The sequence below is a fragment of the Diadema antillarum genome, unplaced genomic scaffold, assembly GCF_040938485.1.
Source record: "Diadema antillarum isolate AM-2024a unplaced genomic scaffold, OU_Dant_1.0 scf00000167, whole genome shotgun sequence".
Taxonomy (NCBI): domain Eukaryota; kingdom Metazoa; phylum Echinodermata; class Echinoidea; order Diadematoida; family Diadematidae; genus Diadema; species Diadema antillarum.
The window spans coordinates 3,125,514-3,138,366 of NW_027271056.1; the positions used below are offsets into that span (position 1 = coordinate 3,125,514).

The window sequence follows — 12,853 nt, forward strand, 5'->3', positions numbered from 1 at the left end:
GCTCTTTCATATTTCATAAGAGGTTTCTCATTATCTCACCAAAAAATGTTAGAAACCTGAAATTAGGTCCCCACAAAAACTATACAATCCCTTTAAGAGAATGTAAATGTCTCCCTGATTTTGGTATTATTCCTGCTCATTGAAATGCACGTAACATCCATATATCGTCGGCATTTTCACGAACCGACGCTATTTCGTTTTTGAGCGAAAATGCAATTCTGAGAAAATCGCGTTTAAAGATCTCACAAGTTTTAGACAACGTTTTCAATGACTTTTCCTGTCTTGTGTGTGAAAATTTTGACAGGGTGATGAGAGTGGAAGTTGTTCTTCCTATCCGTAGTGTAATTTTAGTGTGAATTCAAAAAATTTACGATATATCTGTCTTCAAACTCACTGCGTCGGTTCGTAAATCCATCGTTTCTTGCGCGCACCATAGGTTATGTACTTAAGCGCGGGTCTCACGAACCGACGTAAGTTGTATTACGCCGGTTCGTGAGACCCGCGCTGTAGGGCCTGTACAATAGGTAACGTGCAATACGCGTGTATTTACGAACCGTCGCTATTTCATTTTCGTATGTGTTTACACACAAATACTATTAGGGCTATACCTGCTTATCAACAATAACCTTATTAATTGAAATTAATTGTCATGCAATGATTGTTGTGATGATTACAATACATTTAGTGATAATTAAGATGATAATACAAGCCAGTTTCTCTTAAAGGACAAGTTCACCTTCATAAACATAAGGATTGAGAAAATGCAACAATATTAGTAGAACACATCAGTGAAAGTTTGAGGAAAATTGGACAATCGATGCAAAAGTTATGAATTTTTTAAATTTTTGTGTTGGAACCGCTGGATGAGGAGACTACTACAGCTTGTGAGTCATATGCGTACAACAGTATAAAGAAAATATAAAAGAAAATTCAACATATTTTCACTTTTTTCGCATAATAAAAGAGCAATTGACTTGCCTCTTTCTAAAGGCAGGGGGAATAATATTACCCATAACATTTATCGGTAACGAGGTAGGGGAATGTGTACTTTTTTCAAAAGATGGAATTTTGTGAAATTCTCTTTATATTTTCCTTATATTGTTGTACGCATGTGACATCTAAGTTATTCATACACTGCAGTAGTCTTCTGATCCAGCGGGTACTGCAAAAAAAACTTCAACAATTCATAACTTTTGAACGGATTGTCTGATTTTCCTCAAACTTTCAATGATGTGTTCTACTAATATTGCTACATTCTCTCAATCCTTATGTTTATGAAGGTGAACTTGTCCTTTAATTGTTCTAAAAAGAGTGTTGTCATTGTTTTCATCTTCATTTAGTTCACGCATGTATTGTTATTATAGCTGTGGTTGATCGTTCCAAAGATTTCTTTGCCCCCCCCCCCTTTTTTTGTGGATATATTATTATTTAACACTTTTGCATGTGGACATCTATCATTTGGTAATACATGTACTCGGTATACTGTGTTTCATATTTTTTTTACTTTTTACTATTTTTTTATAACTTTTTTAATTTACTTTTTTATTTTTTCACATTATTTTTAATTCAAATTCAGTTCACTTCTTTCATAATAATTATGAATGTTTGTTCTAAGATGAAGGATACCGCTAAATCTTGGGGAAAAGACGTGCCAGTCAGTAATAATTACTTGTATTTACTCATCTTTCATACTCATGCATGCACTCTGTTATTTCTTTCTCTGAAATAATCTATTAATTTCTTTATTTCTTATTATTCCACATATTTGTGACATTTACTTTGTCACAATTTTTATCAGTGTCATTATTGTCATTTGGCTCGCATGCGAATTCACTCATAATTCCTCATTTTCCATCTTTCTCTTTCCTGCTCAACAGATTCTATGATAGCTGCACCTGATCATATAAAAACATAAAACTCATCCTGCATGCACTCTTCGAAACTGATAAACTCCTAAAAATACATAAATATCAACACTATCAGAATTTCAAGCTTCATTTTAAATATATAATAATGGTCATGTTTTATTATGCCTTTTGCAGCAATATATTGAAGAGGTACATTATGTAATCGAAGAAACATAGGTCCTCAATAAAATATCAAATTTGAATTATTCAGAGATGAGTAATGACAATGGGAAGGATAACAATTGTGGAAGAGCTCCATAAATCAATACATATCTAATGGCAAATGGAGATGGAATCAAGATTCAAGAATATGTGTAATTCAAGTTCATTATTATATCAGTTCTTGTGTGTTCACAAAAAGAGGAACACAGTTCGAACATGCACACCAAATCTTACATCGTACATTTACATCTATAGAGTGCGGACGGAACATATACAAGAGAAAGAATAACATTCTCAAATTAATATATCAAGCATAACTATGTATATGAACACACAAAGATGTTGCTGCATATGCATGAAGCTTGAGAGTGCTGCAACACCCATATGCTCAGATAAAAACTTGATGTATATCATACAAAAGAGAAGAGGTACTGCATGTACATGTAGTTACACTATTCACAGGACAGTAGAGAAAAAGCACGAGAGAGAGAGAAGGAAATGGGTGTCTAAAATAGGTCGATGTAAGGAGTGCCAAGCCAATTAAGTCTCTAATAGAAGTCATACATATATAAGGAAACAAATTAATCACAACATAAATGATCGTGCTCATGTTAACCAATAATTAGCATCTAAAAATGTGTGTAGAAAGCCCATAATATCAGCCTTTCGCCCCGTAGGCTTGTTACATATGAGAAAAGAGAAATTTTGGCCGACCCCCCCCCCCCCCCCCCCCCCCGTGAATCCTTAATCCACCAGTACTATAAACACATTCTGAGAATGTGTTTTAGTACATGTACTAGCAATTTCACAAGAGGGGTGGGGAAATTCGGCCAAAATTGTGTGTGGCTAAAATAATTAAAAAGAAAGGTCATCAGCAAAACTACGGGGTGGATGCAGACGAATTTTCATGTGATGACTAAAAAAAATGCAGCTAAAGGAAAAAAAAAAGACGGCGGAGAGGGGCCAAGGCTAATTTGACTCCCCCCCCCCCCCCACCAAAAAACAAACAAACAAACACCACTGTTTTACAGCACCTTTAAAGGACTCTTAATTTTTTGTTTGTTAAAAACAAACGTCTCGAAGTAAAGAATTCCATATTGTAGGCGAAATGTAGACCGATACAGTGTATAAAGTATACATCCCAAGCTATCAAAGAAAAAAAAAAGATTATGAATATCATTTTAAGTAAGAATTTCAGTGTGTTTAATCATCTTTAGTTGAGTTGCAAATGACATGTACACATTTAATAAGAGCAGTAAACTTTGAAGCGCCCCCAAGCCCTTCTATACTTAATTATTCATGTGTAAAGGTAGCGCCAGGGCACTCCGGTGGTCTAGTGGTTATGACGCTGGTCTAGTAATCCAGAGGTCGTGGGTTCAAATTGTGCTTGGGCTGCCTGTGATTTTTTTTTTTTTTTCACAGCAGCCTACAAACTGCACCCTGCAGTTGCGTGCGTTACTACGGATGGAGACAAATGAATAATCTATGATTTTAATATACAATGTTTGACATCCTTATTGCAATCACTTTCTTTAATTGTAAATTTAGAGACATAATGAATTATTATTAAAAGAAATCATATTTCTGTATTTTGTTGTGTTTGCATGGGAACATACACGTGTCATAATTTACAATTTTAGTTAAATAAAGAACATCTTATAACAGAACTGTCTAGTGATGGTTGAATAATTATGTCAATTTGTTATAAGTCCTATCAGTTACATGGAGTGCATGTTCCCATGTTTATAAGAATCATACGTGACACATTCAAAGTGGGTTGAAGACAACAAAATAATAAATAAAAGAATAAAGGAGAATAGAACTTAATCTGATTACAGCATCATCTAAATATTGCCAATGTGCACTTAGAAATCTATCAAGATTTATCACAAGGTTATGATTACCACACAAAACCTTCAAGATTTATTATCATGAAATACATACCAATGAACACTTAAAAAAATCTAACATTCCATATCCACATGAAGCTTTCCTTGATATAAATGTCTCTCTGTAGTGTTATTAAAGTGTAGCAAAATTGTAATTACGACATCACAGAATGGAATGCATTGTTTTCACCTTCAATCTTAGGCTCTCCTTTCATGTTTCCACTTCACAATCACATTTCACTGTAGATATACCGTACTTATGTTGTCGCCCTTCATCCCAATTTCTCCCTTCTATCCTATCTGTAGATTGTCTTCTTTCCTAAGCCATTGTATTCACATTCCTTGATGATCAGCACGATGCTGTACTTTTTTCTTCTCTGAAACAGTCCAGCTCTTCGCTACTGCATGGCATCAGTCATCTGAAAGAAAAGACAGAAATTAAGAACTTTCGATTAAAATCAAACATCATGATACAAGATACAACTTTCATTTTGAGAAAAAGAAATCAGCCAACTAAACTGTAGTTGAAATTATTTTGCTCTATTTATATTAAACATAAAACAAAACGGTATACAGGATCAAAGAATGTCAAAAAAATACTGCTGTTCGTCTTTGATGCATATTCAAATTGTCTCGCCTTTTACATATTTTAATGATGCAAGATATTATGTCTAGCACTTAGTAAGTCTCATGTAGAATTTAAATTATTATTCACATGAATAAATCTACATATCCTTGTAAACAAGGCATTGCTTTGAAAAAGCTGAATAATACTAACTGCATTTGGGAAACAGTCTACGACAATCAAACTTGTTTATTATCAGAGACTTTAACATCTTAATTAGACCTAGACTCTACATTACCATTGTATTCACATCCGTTGGTGATGTACACGACCCTGTACTTTTCCTTTTCTTTTCTGAGACAGTCCAGTTCTTCGCTACTACATGGCACCAGTCATCTGAAAGAAAAGAAAGAAATTAAGAACTTTTGATTAAAATCAAACATCATGGTACAAGATACTTTAATTTTTAGAAGAAAAAAAAATCAGCCAACAAAACTGAAGTTGAAATTATTTTGCTCTATTTATATCAAACATAAAACAAAATGGTAGGCCTATGCAGGATCAAAGAATGTCAAAAAATGCTGCTGTTCGTATTTGATGCATATTCAAATTTTCTCGTCATTTACACATTTTACTGATGCAAGATATTATGTTTAGCACTTAGTAAGTCTCATGTAGAAATTGAATTATCATTCACATGAATATAAATCTACATGTATTTGTAAACAAGGCATTGCATTGAAATAGCTGAATATTACTACTTGTACCTGCATTTGGGAAACAGTCTATGACAATCAAACCTGTTTCTTATCAGAGACTGTAACATCTTAATTAGACCTAGACTCTACATTATCATTCAGCTTTTAAAGGTATTAACCATTCACCTATAAAGCACTGGCATTGTCATGTGCATCATATTTCTTTGATACTGCACATATTTTCATGAAGTCTGTGCAAGAATGCAAATGAAACACGTCTGCTGTTTGGTATTTATGAAAAAAAAAAATCACTAACCCGGAAGTCCTTGGCCTTAGGAATAACACGTGGCGAGTTATTAGGAATTGACGTTAAAATAGAATAAGAATAGATCTACTAAATAGGCCTTTGCCTCATGAATGTCTGGTCTAATTATAGACTAAGTGAAGTCTAGACCTTTCACTTTTAAGTTACCAGTGGTACACAGAATTTATATTATAGATCTAGACAACATCTAGATCTAGACATCTAATACTATTAGATCTTGGCAACTTTTGTCTTTGTGACACGAAATTAAAACGTCACGGATGATATTGCGGCGATATCCAACAGGATGACAGTACCACTATTACTGAATCAGTAAGTTGACATAGATAACTAACATCAACTTGTTAACGTACGTTAGCGATGGCACCATATACAATAACCGGTGACACTGACACTGACAGAAACGACTACGTTTAGACTAACGTTAAAGAGTTAGACTCGCCATCTCAGTAAGTCGGCCAAAGACAAAGTCAATACAGGGCTAAGTCAGTGTTACTGTTATGTTAGGCCTAACAAACGTTAACGGTTACTCGGTTAGGTTAGGTTTACCAGGACTCAAGAGTCCTGGTTAAATCAGTCGAGGGACATTTCTTAGAAGTCCTTCGATTCCAAGAATAAAAAGGGTGAAAGAACAAAGGGAAAAAAGGAAAGAAGAAAGGACAAAAGATTATGTATGGCTGCTGTGGATAACGACAGCGCTACTGTATCACTATCAATCACGCGTAAATATGTAAACGCCATTTGGTTGGGCCGCATTCACAAGTTTTAGGGAAAAAAAGCCCCACCGCTGTGCTTCAAAGGTACTCCACTCGAACTAACGTTAGACATAACGTCACATATCTACACACAGTACGGTACTAGGGCTGAATTCACAAGTATACTATAACACTGCACTGTACAGGAAAGCCACCTAACCTGTAGAGTACAGGGTACTACTCGTAGTGTTTAGCATACTGTCATAGATGACATCTACACCAACGCTGCACACTGGCACTGGTCCGACGGTCCCTGACCAGGAAAAATCACTGTTGGACACTGACCAGTAACTTTTTCAGGAATGGACCAGTAAAAATTGGGGGGAAAATGGGTGGACTCTAGCTACTATTACCACTAGTCTAGAGATGTAGATCTAGAGCTAGTTAATTTGACTTGGTCTTAGACTTCAGCTGATCTTAGTTTTAGTAACTGGTATTACAAGTAAAGTCTTAACTTAGACTTAATAGTTAAACTTGAAAGTTAAAGTCTAACATGTCTAACTTTATTCTTTACTCTTCCTTTGAGTTTTACTTTTAGACTTTTTACTTTTTTTTTTAGTTTAGTAGGCCCACAGTACTTTGTCAATCTCATGATTTCATTTTCAACTCAAGTCAAGGCATAGCAATGAGTGTCTTCGAGACTTTGACATCTTGCATGTCTTGCACACAGACGTTACGACTACAGTACTCAGTAGTCTCAGAAGTAACGACATAAGTCGAAAAGAAACTATAAATAATATGATTTGGGATCTAATTTGAAATTGGATGGCGTTTACAGACTAGGCTTCATAAGCATCACGCGATTGAATACATGGGACTACACTCTACCGCAGTTAACGGTTATGGTAGTCCAACTGAAACTGTTATTTTGAGCATGATTTTAATAGGATTATAGCTTACCATTCACTTCACTAGTGGACAGTGGGCTGGCTTAGGTCGTCATTCATCTTTCAGAAGGTTTGGTTCTCACTCTGAGATCTGGATTAGGGCCAAAACCTAATTCTAGGCCAGTAAGTTGAACAAAGCTCAAAATAGTGCAACCGCGACGGTTCGTAAAACCCGCATTGCTCTTCACCCTCGCAATTCGGGTTTCACGAACCGGCGTATCTTTACTGCGTCGGTTCGTGAGACCCGTTTTTCTCAATTTCTCGATATTTCGGGTACCGTCGTTTTTTTCTTTCTTTGATAAAATTAAGAATAATTAATTTTGTGATCTAAAATTTTGGGATTTGGTAGAGTTTTGAAAGCACTTTCATTTGGTACCAATATCTCGATTTTGAAAATTTTGACCAAAATCGAAATAGCGTCGGTTCGTGAAAATGCCGACGATATCTCCCTCATCACTCTTTTGAATCTCTCTCTTGTTTTGCTGTGTCAATGTAGACGGCCCTGTACCATGTTTGTTGTTGGTTTTTTTTTTAGATTATGGTATACGTGAATGTCAGTAATAACTTAGTTTACTTGTTTTAAATTTCTCACTTCTATGAATTGTAATGAGGGTGCCAATCTTTTCATTATCATGACATATGCTGTGATGAATATGCCAGTGATGGATGATGTTTCCCACTCCTGTAGGTGTGAAGGAGAAGTATGTTATCTATGATTGGGGATGTTGAGACTTGCCATGAATTAGACATGAATAGGCTGCAGACAAGTGGATAGACAGATGGACAGACGTACAGGCAGATGAAGAGAGGGATTTTTGAGAGGGAGATGAAAAGAAAAAAGACAAAGCTCTTTGAGCAAGCAGTTGTACAAACATGCAGGAGGGAGGGATAGAGGGAGGGAGGGGGTCGGGGAAAAGGAGAGAAGGGGGAGAGAGAGAGATAAGGTGGGGGAGAGATGAGGGAAGAGAAGAGAGACATATAATAACAAAATGGATGATTCTCCCCTGCAGAGATAATCATTGCTTACTGTTGTAGTCTGTATTTCAGACACGATTTGTAACATGTTGGATATGTTGACATTATACATGTAAGTCTTGTACTAGTCGTAGATCTAGTCAAGAATCTCTGCATTCAACCATTGTTTGGTCAGTTATCCTTATCAGTATTCACTTTCTGTCTTCCCCTATTGATATAAGATTGAATTCAATCCATAAGAGTGTTTTTGGCACCCATGCATCATACTATGGTATGTGGCTGCCAAGATCATTTATTTAATATTCATTATTCATTTGATGTTACAATAGTGGCCATTATCCTCTAACACAGGTTGCTGCCTTTGTTTACAACTACAAGCCCTCTCAATAATTCATTTCTCTGTTCTGGGATATCGGTGTCAGAGTTGCAAATGCCAAGTTAACACCAATCATATTCAGTAGTCAAAAATATAACTATGGTTTGAATAACATGTCTCTCTGAATGCTGTCTCCTGGTGAGGATCTCATTGGAAAACAATCCCATTGTAAAACAAATGTGTGAAAATGTGAATGTGTCTTTGCTTCATTCTTAAAATTCCTGTATCATTCTGCTCTGTTCTGCAAGTTCATCTTTATTAACATTTGATTGATTTATTTAAACCCATGAAAAGGAATGTCATTTACTGTATCCTTCAGTGGCAAGTGGTTGATGTAATATACATTTACAGTGCCACAAAAAAAAAAAAAGGTTTTTGCTAATTCCATATTTTGTTGGAAGTTGCTAGGCAACTACTCGTATGTGAGTGGAAAAGAGGAATTGAAAAACCCATCTCAGGAGTGAAGTTATTTGAAACTCAGCAGTTTTATTCAAGTTTTTGCCAATACCAATGCTGGCTGTCTTTTATTCCGGTTCTTGGTCATATCTATGACATCCACCTTGATCTGCATCGGTGCACGAGATAGCTTGCCTGCACCACTGATCTCTATGGAAGAATCACACAGGTCAGTGCCCTCCATTCAAAGACAGGGGCCAGTTTTTCCTGTGTTTCTGCATTTTCTGCAAGAAACTCCCCCCCCCCCCCCCAAAAAAAAAAGAGGAAAAACAAAACAAAACAAACAAACAAACAAACAACAGCAATGAATCTGGCCTTTCTGGCAGTGTAAACAGTACATAGGAAAACTATGGCTTTTGCTAGTCCAGTTTTTGTTTTCTTTTTTCTCTTAGTGCAAAGGCCCCTGTAGCAAGAAACCTCTAGATGTGAATGGGTTAAACTTTCCGTCTGCTTCCATCTCCATTAATTGTCAAATATCAGCCATGAAATATCCCCTGACAAATACACAACCTTGAGTATAGTATCATCAGGGAGGTGGGGCTTTCACCTCCTATAGTATCATCAAGATCTTCAATACAGGCGGGAGTGCCGAGACATGGCGTAAACAAGTTGTGAAAGAAAATAACTGGAGCAGAGGTCCATAGCACATAACTTGATTTCAGTGAATAATTTGATTGCTGGATTAAATTCACTGTCAGTGTCATCTTGTGAAGAGACATTTGGGAGGACCTTATCTGCTATGTATTTTTGACATTCGTGTACATGTATTCTGTTTCTGCTTGCTGCCCCAGCCATACTGCCAAGATCATGTTACTTTCGTCATTATTTGCAGGCACGTAGTCTTATGCCCTGTGAGTTTTACTCCGGTGAACGTAGCAATTTTGTCATACAGGGAGTGATTTTTCACCGTGCATAAATGCATCTGGGGAGTGTATAGGATAAAACAGGGATAGATAAGAAATCATATATTGCATCTTTGCTTTGAGTTGTTAAGTGAGTTGGAATGTCTTCAGGCTGACATCCATTTCCTCGTGTAGAGAGGAGTTTGTGTTTGATTTTGGATATTTTAGAGCCATGGATAAACTGAAGGGCAGAGTATTGAGCTGGACTGAAAAGACAAATGTGCATGTTTTCACCAAGAAGGTATAAACTGGTGATGGACACACATACATGTATGCACAGACAAACAAACCCAAACACACTTGCCAACACATAAATGACTACGTTAGGACTGGTGACAGACACACATACATGTATACACAAACAAACCCAAACACACTTATCAACACATATACATAACTGCTTTCAGCATACATGTATTATCCAGCTCTCCTTATCAGGTAAAGTGCACAAAGATACTCTGTATAGCCTCATAATCATTTTATTTTGTATTTTTTTAAAGATACTTTTGCCAGGAATTGCCTGCATATCTGAATGGATTGCCAGGCAGAATTCTTCTAGGACAGTCTTCACTGATCGTCATACTGAAAAATACTATTATGAAACAAAATGATGATAGCATGCAAGACGTAATATACCATTGCAAATGCTGTACCGTGAGTATAAAGAATATATATGATGTTACAAAATGACTGTCAAAGTGTGTGTCTTTAATTAATCTCACGCACACACATCCTAAGAATACTTCTCTCTCATAAGGACCATGAAAGGAGGTCTGGATTTGAGTTCGTCTTATTTTCTTTTCTTTTTTCTCTAGAGCTTTACATTGTGCTGTGGCTATAAAGACATTGAGCATTAACAATCAGAATGTAGTTTTCGTTCTTGAGCAGGCATTCCATACTTATCATATAAGGTCTAGGTGTGTGAAAGCACTGACAACATGAAGACCTATATAGAGCAAAAACAAGACATTTATCAAATGTATGAAGGAATGGTTAAGATCAATTCTCCAGTCCTGATGTTCATGTGTTAGCCCTGAAAGAGTGTTAGAGGCAATAAATTCATGCATTGTCTATTCGTCCATTCATCCATTTCATCCTTGTTTGCCATATCTTTTGAACAAAATTAGACACAAAACAAAGCACAAACTTTGTAAATATTCATGGTACTTTTCCTTGGTATGCTACATGTTTGTTATTGGTTGTTTTTTTTTCAGATTTTGCATCCTATAATGAGGTAAGGCCACAGAGGAGTGTGTGAATGGTTATATTTCTCCATATGGCAGACTGATTGGTTGATAATAATAATAATAATAATAATAACAGTAATAATAATAATAATAATAATAATAATGATGATGATAATAATAATAATTATTATTAGTAGTAGTAGTAGTAATAGTATTATCATTCTCATCGTCATCATTATTGATATTGATGAATGATATCATGGAGGTGAATGTCTAGAGACGCTAACCCAATGCAATAGTGAAGTATAGTTTTGTCTTCATTAAACAGTTGGTCACTGTAAAACACAGAAGATTCGACAATTTTAGAATAATTTATGACAAACAGTGCTATGTAGGTCCACAATATATTTCTTATGTGTAACAGAAAGAACAAGTTTAAAGTGATGATACATGGATTGTGTTTTGTTTTCTCAGCAATAGGAAGGGTGAATCTTTACAATATAGAATGCATTCCTCATGCCAAGTAAACTCAACTTCCATTGACACTGTCTACACACAGCAATCAAATAACAGCATGGGCAACCATCACTTTACCCATTGTGTTTGTCTCTGAAAATTTAAATGAGCCAAGCTGCAGATGCAATTTTCTTTCAAGGGTTTTTGTGGAAGCATGTGGGTATAATTTGATAGATTTGTGATGCTCCATGTTGAGGTTTTCATGTACATTTCATGTGATGACTTGAGATGTAAATTGAAGCCACATTGGAAGTTGACATTTTCCAACAATGCCAGTAAAGGCTGGTACCTTTTAGTCTCTGTAATTATGCACTTAGTGTGATTAGTGCTTGCCAGGATGTTGCTTATTTCTTATTTGTCACAGTTAACCCTCTTATGGTTATTGGGTGCTTTAAAATTACAGTAGTATTCATTATGTAGGGTAGTCCCTGATGGTGATGAAAGGGTTAAGATTATGTGTATCATGATCATTTTCTTTTTAGTGTGAACAGGACATGGTAGGAAATAAAATTTTAGATGTATTGCCTGCATGTACTTCACTCAGAATGACACAAGCAATGGGTTTGTATAAGTAAAGAATACAGGTGATCAGTATCTGATGATTCCAGAGTGGTGCAATCATGCTTTATGCCTGGTCTGTCAGCAACTCTCTCCTATAAGCATGCAAAATGAGATGCCATGCATTGCTTCATTGAGTCCTCAATCACCCCTCCCCCTCTCCCTCACCACCGACCCCCCCTCACCACCGACCCCCCCCCCCAAGAAGGGGAAGGTTATGGGAAAGAACATTTGCGGTAACTGGGTTGTGATGTTGACGGTCATAACCTTTGTGGTACACGTGTAACATGTTTCTGAAAGTATGGGATTTACAATCAGTGCAATGTCATGTCAGATGGGAAGTTGACTTCTGTCCAGTGACCACTAGCAGCAGAGCACACTTCATATCTTTGGGTCACTGTCCATTCTTTCTTGCAGCTCCCCTTTACTGTCAAAAAATATATGTTATCACTGGTAACCATTTCGATGGAAGGGCCCAATAAAGTGTCCTGTTTACTATAGTGTATGCAAATTAATGGATGCCTTTAAACCTGGTAATGATCTATTCAACTCACCTGTTCCGTTGTTTACATTTCAGTGATTTATATTCGGTTTGCTGATTCTGCTATGAAGTATCAAGTGCAATGGCTGAAGAAACCACTTGAGCCATCTCACGCAAGTACTGAGGAAAGGTTGTCGAAATACGAATGCCAAGT

General features: G+C 36.3%; 1 long non-coding RNA gene across 1 annotated transcript; it reads right to left on the reverse strand.

Annotated features, from left to right (window-relative positions):
* Positions 1-3,733: 3,733 nt before the first annotated feature.
* On the reverse strand, positions 3,734-7,338 carry LOC139722548 (uncharacterized). Its single transcript, XR_011710286.1, has 3 exons — positions 7,202-7,338; positions 4,822-4,919; positions 3,734-4,377 (listed from the first exon to the last, which is right to left on the reverse strand). It is a non-coding gene; the product is annotated as an uncharacterized lncRNA (long non-coding RNA).
* Positions 7,339-12,853: the final 5,515 nt, after the last annotated feature.